Here is a 12,890-nt window from a genome sequence, read left to right on the forward strand (position 1 = left end):
TTTAGTTAGACTCTTTTTTGTAAGAGATGACGAAGTAGTGTGAAGACATGGCAATACAGTCTAGCAGCAATGCTAGGAATATTGTCAAGGAAAATAATATGGAGTGACTCTTGTCAGATAAATTTTCTCATAGGTTACATTACCAAAATATAATCTCTATCATCATTAGAATCAACAGTGGAAAACAATTCACCTCTGACTATATGACAATCAAATCTGTACTTCAAGAATGCATTCCCAAAGGTGTTTATCCACACAACAAATTGCAAAATTTTCTTGTCATTTGAAAAGAATTAAATTACTTGAAATACAAAAATTGCTGCTTTACTGTCAAAATTTGCAGCCTTTTTTATGCTGATTTTATATTTCTAATGTTTCAACATTTTAATGTCATTTCATTACTAAATTTTAGTTTCATAAAGGAGAAAGGACACCTGCAATCAGGTCATTATTGCCTGCACATCAGACTGGATTGTTGTAAAAGGTGGAGTAGAAGAAAGGTTAAGGTATTTTTGTTTGTTTTGTTTGTTTGTTCCTTATGCAAGTAAAACTATGCCTGAAAATCCATTAAATGAAACTACTTTTGAAACATCTTACAGAAAAATAGGTTGAAGGTAGTAGTCATAGACAAATTTAAAAAAAATCCAAATAACTACTATTTATTTGGGAAAAAAATCAATTTTCTCTTGAAGGAGGAGGCAAATTTTTAGGGAGCGTAATGCAATTGCTTCTGGAGAGATGGGGGGAGGGGGGGGGAAGACAGACACTTTTCTGCAGTTATCACATTCAAAATCATTGATTTCTTCCCGGTGTCCCAGAGTCAAGGCAATGCCCTCAAGGGAGGATGTGCTGCAAAGATTGTTACGGGTCACCCACACACTATGCTGTTGAGAAGCAGTCTGGGAAAGCCTGTCACTACCAGGGTGAAAACACTGCCAAAGCAACAGCTTTTCCACTGTGGATGTAGCCTTGTTCCCATTGCTCCCTGCTTCTGGGTCTTCTTCCCCAGCAAAACAAATAAAGGAAACACAGAAAGCTCCTTAAAGTTACAGCCATCTTTCCAGCATTCCACAAGGATTCCTGAACAAAGACCTACTGTCTTCCAGGCTAAATTATCCCATGCGAACCTGCATTATTTTCTGAGTAATCCTCCTCTGCTTTGAAGCACCTCTCAGCTGGAGAAACTTCTCTGAATATGGTGAAAAAACATCAAGCTTGAGTAACTTTGCTGCAGGCCTTTTAATAGTGAGAATAACAAGCAATACAATCCCATTCATTCTCCCAGCTGTACAGGTAACTTGCTATATACACACATTTTCTACGTATTAAGAGAGAGGCCTCAGATTCTGGGACAATAGTGAAGCAATTGCTGTTCATTTCCATGAATGAAAGAAGATCCACAAAGGCCTGTAAGATCTACCTAATATCTATAAACAAGTTTCAGAAGACAGATTCTTTAATCCCATGTGAAAGATTTTTTTTACCTTTCAGAAATTGATACAGATTGCTCTCAGCAGTTATAGGACACCATGACAAAATGATTGTGCTTGGGTATGATTAGAGCAGGAATTCCTTTTCAATTATATTCTGTGATCAGAAATGAGCTGAGGATGTGTGTTCCCACCCACTAAAAGTAGGAAGCACAAGGGCTTCTTTATGTGTTTAGCATTACATGAGACATAAAAGCAGTCTCCATGAGAGGGAGACATCACTTGCCATCACCATTCCAGTAGTTTCTCTCAGACTCAGGTTTTTCTTACCAAAATTTAAGACTTTTTTACTGTTGCTATAGTCTTTGTAGCTGTTCCTCTTCTATCTACACTCTACCCTCTTCCTTCTCTCTAAGTGTCTCATAAAACTCTTTCAGAGGTTGTCCCTCCCTTACCGTCACCAACTCATGTTGTTCCATCCAGTGTTGTTTTTCCATAGTAAAAGTCCCTCAAAAGTACCTTAGGACCAACTATAAAGGACTCTTGTTCACACTGAGATGGTAGCAGATGACTAGGTGATTTTGATAACCCAATAACCTACTTGTCTGCATTTAGTGGCTAAGTATCTCATTACAAACTTGTCTCAGGATCATATGGGCATGTCTGTACTGAGCAGCTTGATGTGGCATGGAGGATCCTTGCCAAGATGAAGCTGTTTTGATAAACACTTTCATAGTGGAGCAGCTCCACTCAGGTGAACTACCTCAGGCCCTGGAGATGATAACCCCTTGAGCATGGCACTGAACCAGGCTCTCAGTGCAGCTATAGAGCCTCCAGCCTGAGGGACTCCACCAGATACCCACCCAGGGATGACAGCCCAGTGCTGCCTGACATACGGCAGACTTCCCAAATCATCATTCAGGTGCAGTGGTGCTCAGGATCATGATTCACTCAGGCACTTCAAAAAACCTGATGTCCTCTTCTTTGCCCATCAATATTCATGTTGTGGTGCTTCCAAATGCTTCCGAAAACATTCAGTTCTTTTCTTTGTATTTGATATCTTTAAGGACAATGATTCTTCCATTGACTTTATGTACAAACTTCACTTCCTTTAAACACAGAAAATGATATGAATAGGATAAACACATTTGGGTTGTGTCATTTTTCCCCTTCAAGAATTCCCTGTTCCCAGGCATAGAGATGTTTAAACTTCTCAGTTAAATAGATGCCATTTTTTCCCTTAACGTTAGCAAAACAAACATTTTTCACTATTTCTTCATTTATGAAATATTAACAGTGCTTCTCTGATCCTTTTTCCAAATAAGGTAAATAATAATAATAAAATAGCAGACATTACATGGAAGATTTGAACATAAAAGGCTAAAGTCTGGTGAAATTATAAGCCTTGAAAAAAAATATTAACAAGTTAAAGCATAAATTAGATTTTGCCAGACCAAGAGCCATGGCCCCAGATGAGACCATGACAGCTAAATGAGCTTTCGGAAGCTAAACAGAAAAATAACTCTTGGAGGTCGCAAGCCTGATGAAAACAGGGCTTATGTGCAGAAGATCCATCTTACTCCCAGGAAAGATCAGGAACTGTGGTAAAGAGCAAAGTGAGTTCCCTTGGCTGTGAAAGTAATGTGGAATGAGAGAAAAAAATGCGTGGGAAATGTAGGAGCTCTGACAGAAGCCAGAAATTAAAACACAAGAGGTGAAATCCTGGCTCCTGTCAGGTTGGATACTGACTTCAGTGACTTGAGGCTTCATTCTGCATCTGTATACCACAAGGTAGGAAAAAAAAAAAGTATCTGCTTGATTCCTTGAATTGTACTCTTTCAAGTTGTTTTGCTCGGTTCTGTTTTGATCTTTGCATCGGCTTTGTGTTCAATGGAAGCTGCTTCTCTGTTGTTTTGCTTCATCATCAGTGGTGCCCTGTTGCTGCGGGGCTTGGCAGAGAGGGGGAGAGCAGTGATGGCAGCTCGGTGCCTGCTCCTTCTGGGCTCCGTGGAGAGCTCAGAAAAGCTTTTGAGGCTTCCGTAGCCATGTGGAGGAAAGATAAACATTAGGTAACTCTTATCATAGAAAAAGAGGCTCGAGGAGACTACAGAGAACAAACAGGATAACACAGCACTACTTCAAAAAAACACCAACCAAAAGTGCATTTTCCTGTGCAACACCCGTACAAGAAAGCCTCTTTTGTTCTGGGGTGTGCAGGAAGTACAGCAGCTGTATTATCATTTTGTACCACCTTGCATGGAAGAAATCCAGGTCTGAGAGTCCCAGCTATAATCAAACAGAGCCACGTGGCACCTGGCGGCTCCTCTGGAAAGAAGATGCTGCACCCAGAGATGTGGAGGGATCTATGCCAGCTCTTCCAAGTCCTGAAAATGTGGAAGTGCATGGAAAATGGCCATGGCCAGGGAGTGATGCAGGGCTGCACCTCCGAGGTCCCCAGGAGGAGGTGGGGTGAGGTGCTGTGCCGTCTGAGGATAGGCATCAGGAACGGGGTAAGAAGGGACGAAACATGCACCTTGCCTTTGAAAACAGAGTTCACCTGGGTGAACTCTGGCCTCAGTGAAAATCAGCAGGAGTTTGTTATGCATTTCTACAGACCCCTGTCCTAACACAATAACACTGGCTAAAATATTCCAATCCCTATTTAGTCTTTACATGACAATGAGCCTAGATAGACAATCTGGTATTTACCCAAAGCTCCCACTGATTTCAGTGGCAGCTGGGATTGCTCAGCAGCTCTGAAAATCTGGCTTCTTATATTTAGATATATAAATATGGAGTTAGGAACCTAATTTTAGATACTCAGACTGGAAAATTTTGGCCCTAATATTCTATATTGGCTCCTTTTCCACCACATTCAACAAAATTTTGAGGAAAATCATTATAAATCTTCATACCATCTAAGAGCATTATGGATAAATGGTGAGATCATATTTTTTTTCTCAAAATATTTTGTTTATATATACCTTTGCTGTCTTTCCAAATAGCTGTAACTTCCAAACCAGTGCTTTAGAATTAACTTCAACCATATAAATGTGGCTATATTAAGAAAAGAAGAAAAAAAATCCACCTCACTAAGGCTTTATTTCATAAGGTTTAATTTCAGAATATTTTATTTTATTTTCTGGAGTAGCAAAATTTCTCTGGGCCTTGAGGCAATGGATGCATATCTACTAACTTTCAAAGAGGAAATATATCACTGTGATATTTTTTTCCTAGAAGGTACAACACCAGTCATACTGTGACGCATGTCCTTTGCCTAATTCTCCTTTTTTTTTAAAAAAAAAAAAAAAAAACTTTTTTTCTTCTGGTAAATTCTCTGTATTATATTTTAAATAATATTTTTAATATAACAATCCAACTGAATTGTTGAGGCCTACTTCTTCATACCTGTAACTTCACACGGATTTCTTATAAAGACCCTGAGACATAGACGTCCTTCATTATATGAATCAGCTGTGCAGCAGTACAATTTTCATTTAATTCTCCTGGGCTTTGCAAACAGAGGATAAAAACCCGTGCTTTTTCTTGATTTATTTTCTTAATACATAAATACAAAAATTGATAACTTCCTGAAAAGTTGTCTCAGTGAAGAAATACCTTATTTATTTGGCTGGAACACCTGATCTGACCAAACAGACACATGTTGAGCTGTTACTGCTGTTGGAAGAGAGCTGTGACATTGCAAAAACACTTTACCAGCTCTCTCTGCTCTGCTGCAGGTCCCCACAGGGCCGGCTGATGGAATTGTGCGCATGGACCTATCTACCTTACTGACTCTGCACGGACCCATTCTGCTCCACTGATTACATGCACAGACAACTTTTGCATTAGTTACTGTGTGCATGGACCACATCTGCTTTAGTGACAAGTCAGGCAGTTCAGTCCACCCATCAGCTAAAGGGGAGAGGGGTGCCCATACCTGCCATCCTTTCTGCTCTGCTGGGGGCGGCTGGGCTGGGTGACCTCCAACAGAATTTGGCTACCCAAGGCAGTAATTATTCCTTTGCTCTTTGTTCCTCTTAAATTTTCTGTTCTGTTTACAGGGACAGTTGATTTTTTTTTCTTCCTTCTTTTTCCTTTCTTTATTTACTTACTGCTGATGTCTGATCCATCAGCAATTCTTCTAGTTCCTTCACCTTCTTCCTCTCTCTCAAACAGATTTCCATTTCTTCATATAAAACTGATCCCCATCTCATCATCCCTCTTATTCATCTAAATCTAAGATTTCTGTAGGACTTCCTTACGTGACAAGCATGAAAGCTACCCTCCCTGCCTGACTTTCTTTAGAAGTTATAAATTTTCAGGCACAACCCACCCTGGCTGTAAACCCCTGGGTATCTTTGTAAACTGAATGCTGATCAGAGCCTTCCACGGAGCCCTGAAAATATGCTCAGTCACGCAGTAGCAGGGGTACAAGTGGTGCATGAACAAATTGAGAAGGTGAGAGGTGGCCATGGCTGGAGGAGAGATGGGAATTGTGGGAGGGATGTGGGCTCTAAGATAAGAGCCTTGGCTGCCTGTTGGAAGAAGTGAGAGAGCCTAAAGGCTTTCTTGCAGGATGGAAAGGAAGAAAAGCATAGACAGGACGAATTAAGCAAAGATACATTGCAGTTATATATCCAAATACACATGGATGCTCACCTAAACTAAGCAGAGGTCCAGGATCCTTGGTAGTTCTGCAGTCACTCTAATCACCAGGTTCACACTTCCAAGGTCACATTTTAAAGGAATAGTTAACATATTTTCTGTAGGGGGACAGTCAGGGAGAAGTTTACCTTTTAACTTAAAGCAAAGGTAATTCCTCTATATGGAGTCTTCTGGGAGAAACTGAGCTTTTTATGAGCTACTCAGATGTTTCATATACAAAATGCTTTTCATTTTTCAAATTGACTCTCTCCTTCACTGCCTTTCGCATGTTTTCTGAGTTAGAATTGTTTGGGATCTTTGACATTAATTTGTTTAACAAATATAGAGAGCTCTGACCTCTCTGCTTAGCATATTTAAGAGGCAATCTTGATAAAAGATTGGCACAGGAACTGAAGTTACGCAAAAGCTGTTTATGTTGAAACCAAACTGGGAGAAGCATAGACATCATGCTGATGTTTGGCAATGGGATCACTCAAACAATTAGGAAGGGGGACACAACTGTTTCCCAAACACATTGAATATAGGTTTATCAAAAGTAGAAAACATTTCCCAGTACAAATGGTTCTTCTATGATTCCTTTTCTCATGGAAAGGAACACATTTAATCTCATTTGTTATTTTGGACAACGGTGTTGTTGTTGTTTAATAGGTATGTATGATCACATAGCTTGTAATTAAAAAAAAAAAGGAAAAGGAAGCAAAAACCAGAATTCACACAAAGTTGCTCTACTTTGATAGGTATGTACGTTATTATTTATGGGAACCAGACAAAGTATTCATGCAGTCAGTTTGCACTGCAGATCCATATGATCACAATACTGCTGAAGAGGGAATATAACAGGACAAGACTTCTGGCTGCCTACAGGAAAGAAATTGATAGCAGACCTGCAGAAGCCTTACACTGTAGCTCTAGGACTACTCAAAGACCTTAATTTTTCCTTTTCTATTTACAGAAAGTCAAAAGTCACCCACTCAGCTACTCCCTACAGCATTTTCTGCCTTCTCTAAGCTGCCAGACAGCAGCAAACTACCAGCAGGATAACTGACAAAAGCATTTATTTCCTCAACCTCAGGCTGAGATTGCACACTCGGACTACAAGTTCCCCACACAGATTGGTTACAGCCACAAAGCCTGAGTGGTTTTCAGCTAACAAAGCACTGCAAGAGCAGCAAGGGCTACTCTGCTGCTCCTCCACCCCTGCATCTCCACAGGCAGGTGTAACTGAGAGCAGAACCAGCCAAGGGGGCAATCAAAGTTTTACTTATACCCATCTTCAGGATGCAGCTGAACGAAGGTGAGGCAACAAAACAACTCCATTTTTATCGCTATGTCAGGTATGTGTGTGAAGCTCTAGTTTCATTTCTCTGGTGTTGTCTACAGAGGCACTCATCAAGCAATGCCAGACTCAGTGACCTGATTTTTAACTCAGGCACAGCCTCTGGTCTCTGTCAGTTCAAGTCTGACCAGGTGCTGAAAGAGCAAATATGAGGAAAATAACAGTCTGGCACAGTTTCTGGAGGTGTAGAAGTAATCTGTTTCTAAAGAGGAGCCCTGCAGCCTGGAGCATTTAACAGGGTTTTGTCTTTTGTGCATGCAGACAGGACCAATATTTAGTCAAGGATAAGACTACTGGAGAACTTTAGCTTTACTTCTTAAACAACCTATAAACCTGCCTGTTTACACAGAAAACTCTTAAAACAAAAGATGAGGGTGCAGAAACACAAACTACCAAGCCTCCAGAAATAATTTTCTTGACAACAAACCACTTCAGACCATTCCTTCTTCTATAACTCAGCAAGTTGTAACACAAAGTAACTCTGATTTTACCCCTTAATGCCAGAGCAGCAGAAGGACCAGGCAGCACCCTACCTTCCTGTGCTGTCCACCCAACAGAGCTTCCCACAGCTGCCTCACAATGTTTTAAGAGTCATTTTGGCACAGGTGGTGGTTTTGCAGAAGATGACTGCAGGGGTGGGGCAGCACCAGCACCATCCTTTCAAAGATTTCCAGACAGCGGCAAAGTTTCATCCTATCAGCTGTTCCTCCTTGGAACAAAAAGGGGATGGTTTGCTGACAAGCCAAATTACGGCTGTAGTGGCTGCTGCCGGGAGCTTTTACAATGGAATTGATTGTGTGCGGTGAAAAGGGTTTGAATGTGAGCAGATAGAAACCAAGATGCATAAGAATGCTAGTGTTAGGCTTTCTGCTATTGGAACGGCTGCTAGTGAGGAGCAGCTGTGGTTATCTAAAAACACTCGTGCATGGAAGAACAATTTTTCTTCAAAAATCTGAAAGAAACTCTAATGATGAATCATAGGCCAGGCTATAAATAAAACATGACTATGGATTTGCAGACCCAGAAACATTCTCATTAGAGAATGTTGTTTTTAGGGCCAAATTGCCTCATTTTTTATTTTTTTTTAATCTATCAGAATCGTTTTGGAATAATTACTTCCATGATGTCAAATCCCTTGTAATGCACAGTGGAGTTTGTTGCATGACATGTGATGAGCATTAAGGTTAAGCAAATGAGCCTGGCTAATTATCTGCTAATCAGCATGACTCACCAGCATAATATATTCATAAGTTTACATCCTTTTTCTATAGATACTAAATGAGGGTAGGGAAGAGCTGCCACTCCTCAGCCTTCCTTGTGCTGAAGAGCTGAATGCTTTCCTGAATGTTTTTCCTTATCTTCCAGACAAAAAGGTTTTCTTTGTCTAGTGAACAAGAAGGATCAGGGTCAAGATCAATAGTGTAGCGACAAGTACTGGTAATAATTATAGGTAGTTATAGTTACCAGTAGTACCCATTCTTGCTAAAGAACACAAAATTATCCCAGAAGAAAACTGAAAAATATGTGAAGGATTATAAAAGTTAGGATAGAAGGAACCTGCTATTCATCAGACTTTGTACAATTTGGTACCTAGATGGCAAACTACTGAAATCTCATCTTCTGCACATATACTGTGTCTGGTATGGGACTCAGAAACCAGGACTCAGAAAGAGTTTAGTAATGTTTTGAAGGCAGATCTTCATTATTGTCTTGTACCATAATCAGCATAGACAGATTTTATTGTCCTCAAAGTCCCACTGAATTCTGCAAGACAGCATACAGGTATGGCTAACTGCATATTCACACCTCATTCAGGTCTCATGGTTTGAAGTAATGAGAAATACGTTCACACATCACTTTCATTTGAAAGTGTGAATTTAAGCCTGGCAAGAAATTTCAGTTGGTTCTCAATTTGTTTTTTATACCAGTCTTATTTTAACTGGTTCAACCAGTTATGGCATGTAGCAATAAAAGCATACCAGATTGTTGGATTGTTAGCCTTCCTGATGTTTCTGCAGGTGAGCATTGATAAGCTTTTTATCCTGAGAAGTTCTTTAATGTTATCTTCAAACTTCTCCCTTGCCCTGGTTCCAAAGATGATGTTGTCTGTATAAAAGATCATTAAGAGATTGTCAGGCTGAGTTGAAAATATGGATATCCACGGAAGTGTTAATATGTAAACCATGTTTAGCCAGCCATTCCACCAAAAGTATAGATACACATATTTATTTAGGTTAGAGATAGTTAAATTGGGCTCTTTCTATTACAAGATATTTCTGGTTTGTTTGTTTGTTTTTTTATATATGTATTTTAAAAAGTGAAATATTTGTCAACATTTGACATGTCAATAAGCAAATGAGATTCATTGAACCTGTCAGCAACATCTTGCAATAAAATTTTCATTAAAATGAAGATATTTTACATTGATATATTTACTTTCTTTTCTTTCAAGCATCATAGCCTCACTACACGTCATTTCAAAGGGTCTGGATATTTTCTGGTTTGAAATTAATGGTGCAAATATCTTCTGAATTTTCTTCGTATGTAAAATTGGCTTCTTCCCAGTTCTCCAATACCATCATACAGCCAAGCAGGCTTGCTTCTGCTCAAGGAGTGTAATCCCTGTGCCACGTCAGGTAATACATTCTCAACTACAACCTTTCCTTTATGCCTGGAATATCTCAGCTGAGAATTTGCAGCTGAGGAGCAACAACCAGCACATAAGCTGAATGCTTTAAGTGCCTATCAGGGATGAAAAGGCAAAGGATGTGGTTATTCTGATTTAGAAATTTTCTGTATCTGGATAGTCTATGTACCTTGTTACAGAAATTCTGTGTCCCCAGCTGCTTTCACCCTGACCAAGTCAGACTTTTTGGTACTGCAGGTGTCAAGACAACACCGAATGTGAAGGAAAAGGAGCAGACCTCTTCAGTTAATGAGCTATTGCTGGGTAGCCGGCAGATGCAGTAATGGCAATTTTGTCTTAGTCAACAATTCAATTTTGCTGTTTATGAAAGCTGCTTATCTAGTTTTTGAATGTCATTTTTTTTATTGTTCTTGTCTATTTATTCAAACCTTCCCCCAGAGAGTTTTGAAACTCCCTGATAAGTTCATGTTTCTTCATCTCTCTCCCCCTCTCTCTCATTACATGTACCTGCTACCAGAAACAGATAGCACAAAACTGCTTATATTGTCATCTGAAGCATAAGTAAGATATATAGCGTATGCTCTCTGAGTCAAAAAATCCGGGTTTTGTTCCACTGGGATCCAATACAGTGCTCAAATTCAATCTACTAGCTTGCCATATGGATAAGCCCTGCTTAAAGAGATGCCATCTGTCTAGCTATATGCAGACGTGTTCATACTTTCTATTTTAAGCTTTTTCTCCCAGTTCTTAAAGTTGTTTCTGTTTCAGCAGTTGATTGGTCACCTGATCGGTTATAGTAGGTTTTATGAATTAGTCAGCTACTGTGCATGTGTTTTGCCAGCAACCCTGTTGCATGCTGATGGCAGAAAGCCTTCTCAGAAGGCACTGCCAGCTATCAACCCTCCATCTCATAGCAACCCTCAGGTGGCCACAGGGTGCACTGTGCTGTGTTCCTGGGGTATCCCTAAGGAGGTACAACACCACAGTCATGCGCTGCCTGCTGGCACACACACATCTTGGATACCAGGATTCCATGAGGCCAAGACAATGGCCAGATTAGTGGTTTAGGTTGAGAACATATGTTGCATCAACCAAAGTAAATATTTTGTAGATGAATGGGAAGCAGCCTCTTTCTCCTATAGTTGCGAGAATTTATTTATTTTAAGAAAAACATTTATTTATTCTAAAATTTATGAGAGTGTCTTTGTTGTTGTTGTTAGGTAATAAAATACTTTCAAATCACTGAAATGAATAAAGTGGCCATAAGTGATTCCCAGCATGGATAAGTTCAGAAAGCTGACGACACAAGCCAAACCTTCAGTATTGGTTTTTCCATTGAATTAACTCCTGGGCTTAGTAACCACTATTGAGAAACTTCCAATGGTTTAAAAAGGAATCAGCATTCTACCTGGTATTTTATCAAAATTATCAGAAAAAATAGTGGACTTCTACTGTTATGAAAGTGTTACTTAACTCAGTTTCCAAATGTCCCATGACAGAATTTCTATTACACCACAGGCAGAGCAGGACAGGTTTTAGGACAAGCTTTTCATGCTTTTTCATGTTGCTATTTTTAGTGAATAGACTCTGAATTAGAACATTTCATTCTCTCCGTGATTCTTGGAGGAGGCTGTCAATGGAAGAATTGATGACCATGGAAGAAATTCAAAGGTAATTAAATGATAAAGAAAAGCATTTTGTTTGATAGACCTGTTCCTCTGCCACCAGCAGAAAGATGAAATAAAGGATATCTATTGTAAATATCAAAAGCTAGGTCACAGAGACACAGATAGCTGCACTACAAAGATCTCCAGTAACAAACTTATATACTGATCACTCATACATACTGATCACAAACATAAACAAGAAACTCACTTGAAAAATTCTGAACAGATTTCCCCCACAAGAAAAAAAAATATATATATATAAAATTGCATGCATAATTGTCTCTCAATAGCTGCACAGACAAACCTAAAAAAAAAAAATCTCAAAACATCCACACTGCACTGAATTTCAAGTCACTTAGCACTGAATATACTTGGATACTCTGGATGACAGCAATGCTGCTAGACTAATAGTAGGTAACAGGATATCAGTTCCTGTTTTAGGGTGAACATAGTTTTGATGGAGTAACTGGGATCTTTAGGAATCTTCATGGAATGGAAATAAAATATTAATAGGGAAGTTTAAATTTCAAAATGCATTTTTAATTAAAATGGATGATTTTCTGATTCTCTTAACCTGAGTGAAAACATTAGGTGATTTACTAGCTCAAATATTACTAGGAAAAAAAAAAAAACACACGGTAAAATGTTCTTTATTTTGTATTTCAGGTGTATGATTATCCAAAATGCTTGTGTTAAAAACAAAATAAATTGACCAACATTCTCTTGACTTTTCAGTTGGAAGTCTGTAATTTTAAAATATTATAAGCAAATATTTTCCTAAAAAATCTAGCTCTTGGGTCTAATTAGTGGGATATCTTTTTTTAAATGGGCAATTTCATAATTGCTTTTGTTTCTCTCTCCTTGAACTACTGTATTTGCAGTGTCATGTTAAATGTTTCAGAAGCAGATAACCTGAGATCAAACACTTCAGTGTTTAGATACTTTGAGAAACAGTTTATCCCAAAAAAAATCCAAGATAGACCATTGATGTTAATAAAAAGCTTAGGGACCCTGTGACTAATTCTGGTTTGCAATATGACATTGAAATATTGCCAGCAGACAAGACTGTTGTGTGGTATTTCTGAGAATAAAAGGTAACAAGACGCTGACAAATGTTATGCACAGCTCCATAAATTAAAACA

At 39.0% G+C, this 12,890-nt stretch overlaps 1 long non-coding RNA gene across 2 annotated transcripts; it reads right to left on the reverse strand.

Annotated features, from left to right (window-relative positions):
• Positions 1-715: 715 nt before the first annotated feature.
• LOC121068347 lies at positions 716-8,147 on the reverse strand. 2 transcript variants are annotated; one of them, XR_005818820.1, is made up of 3 exons: positions 7,968-8,147; positions 6,093-6,196; positions 716-3,464 (listed from the first exon to the last, which is right to left on the reverse strand). It is a non-coding gene; the product is annotated as an uncharacterized LOC121068347 (long non-coding RNA). The 2 variants fall into 2 exon arrangements; XR_005818819.1 differs by having other exon boundaries at positions 716-2,539; positions 7,968-8,141.
• Between the last annotated feature and the right edge of the window lie 4,743 nt (positions 8,148-12,890).

The sequence above is a fragment of the Cygnus olor genome, chromosome 1, assembly GCF_009769625.2.
Source record: "Cygnus olor isolate bCygOlo1 chromosome 1, bCygOlo1.pri.v2, whole genome shotgun sequence".
Lineage (NCBI taxonomy): Eukaryota > Metazoa > Chordata > Aves > Anseriformes > Anatidae > Cygnus > Cygnus olor.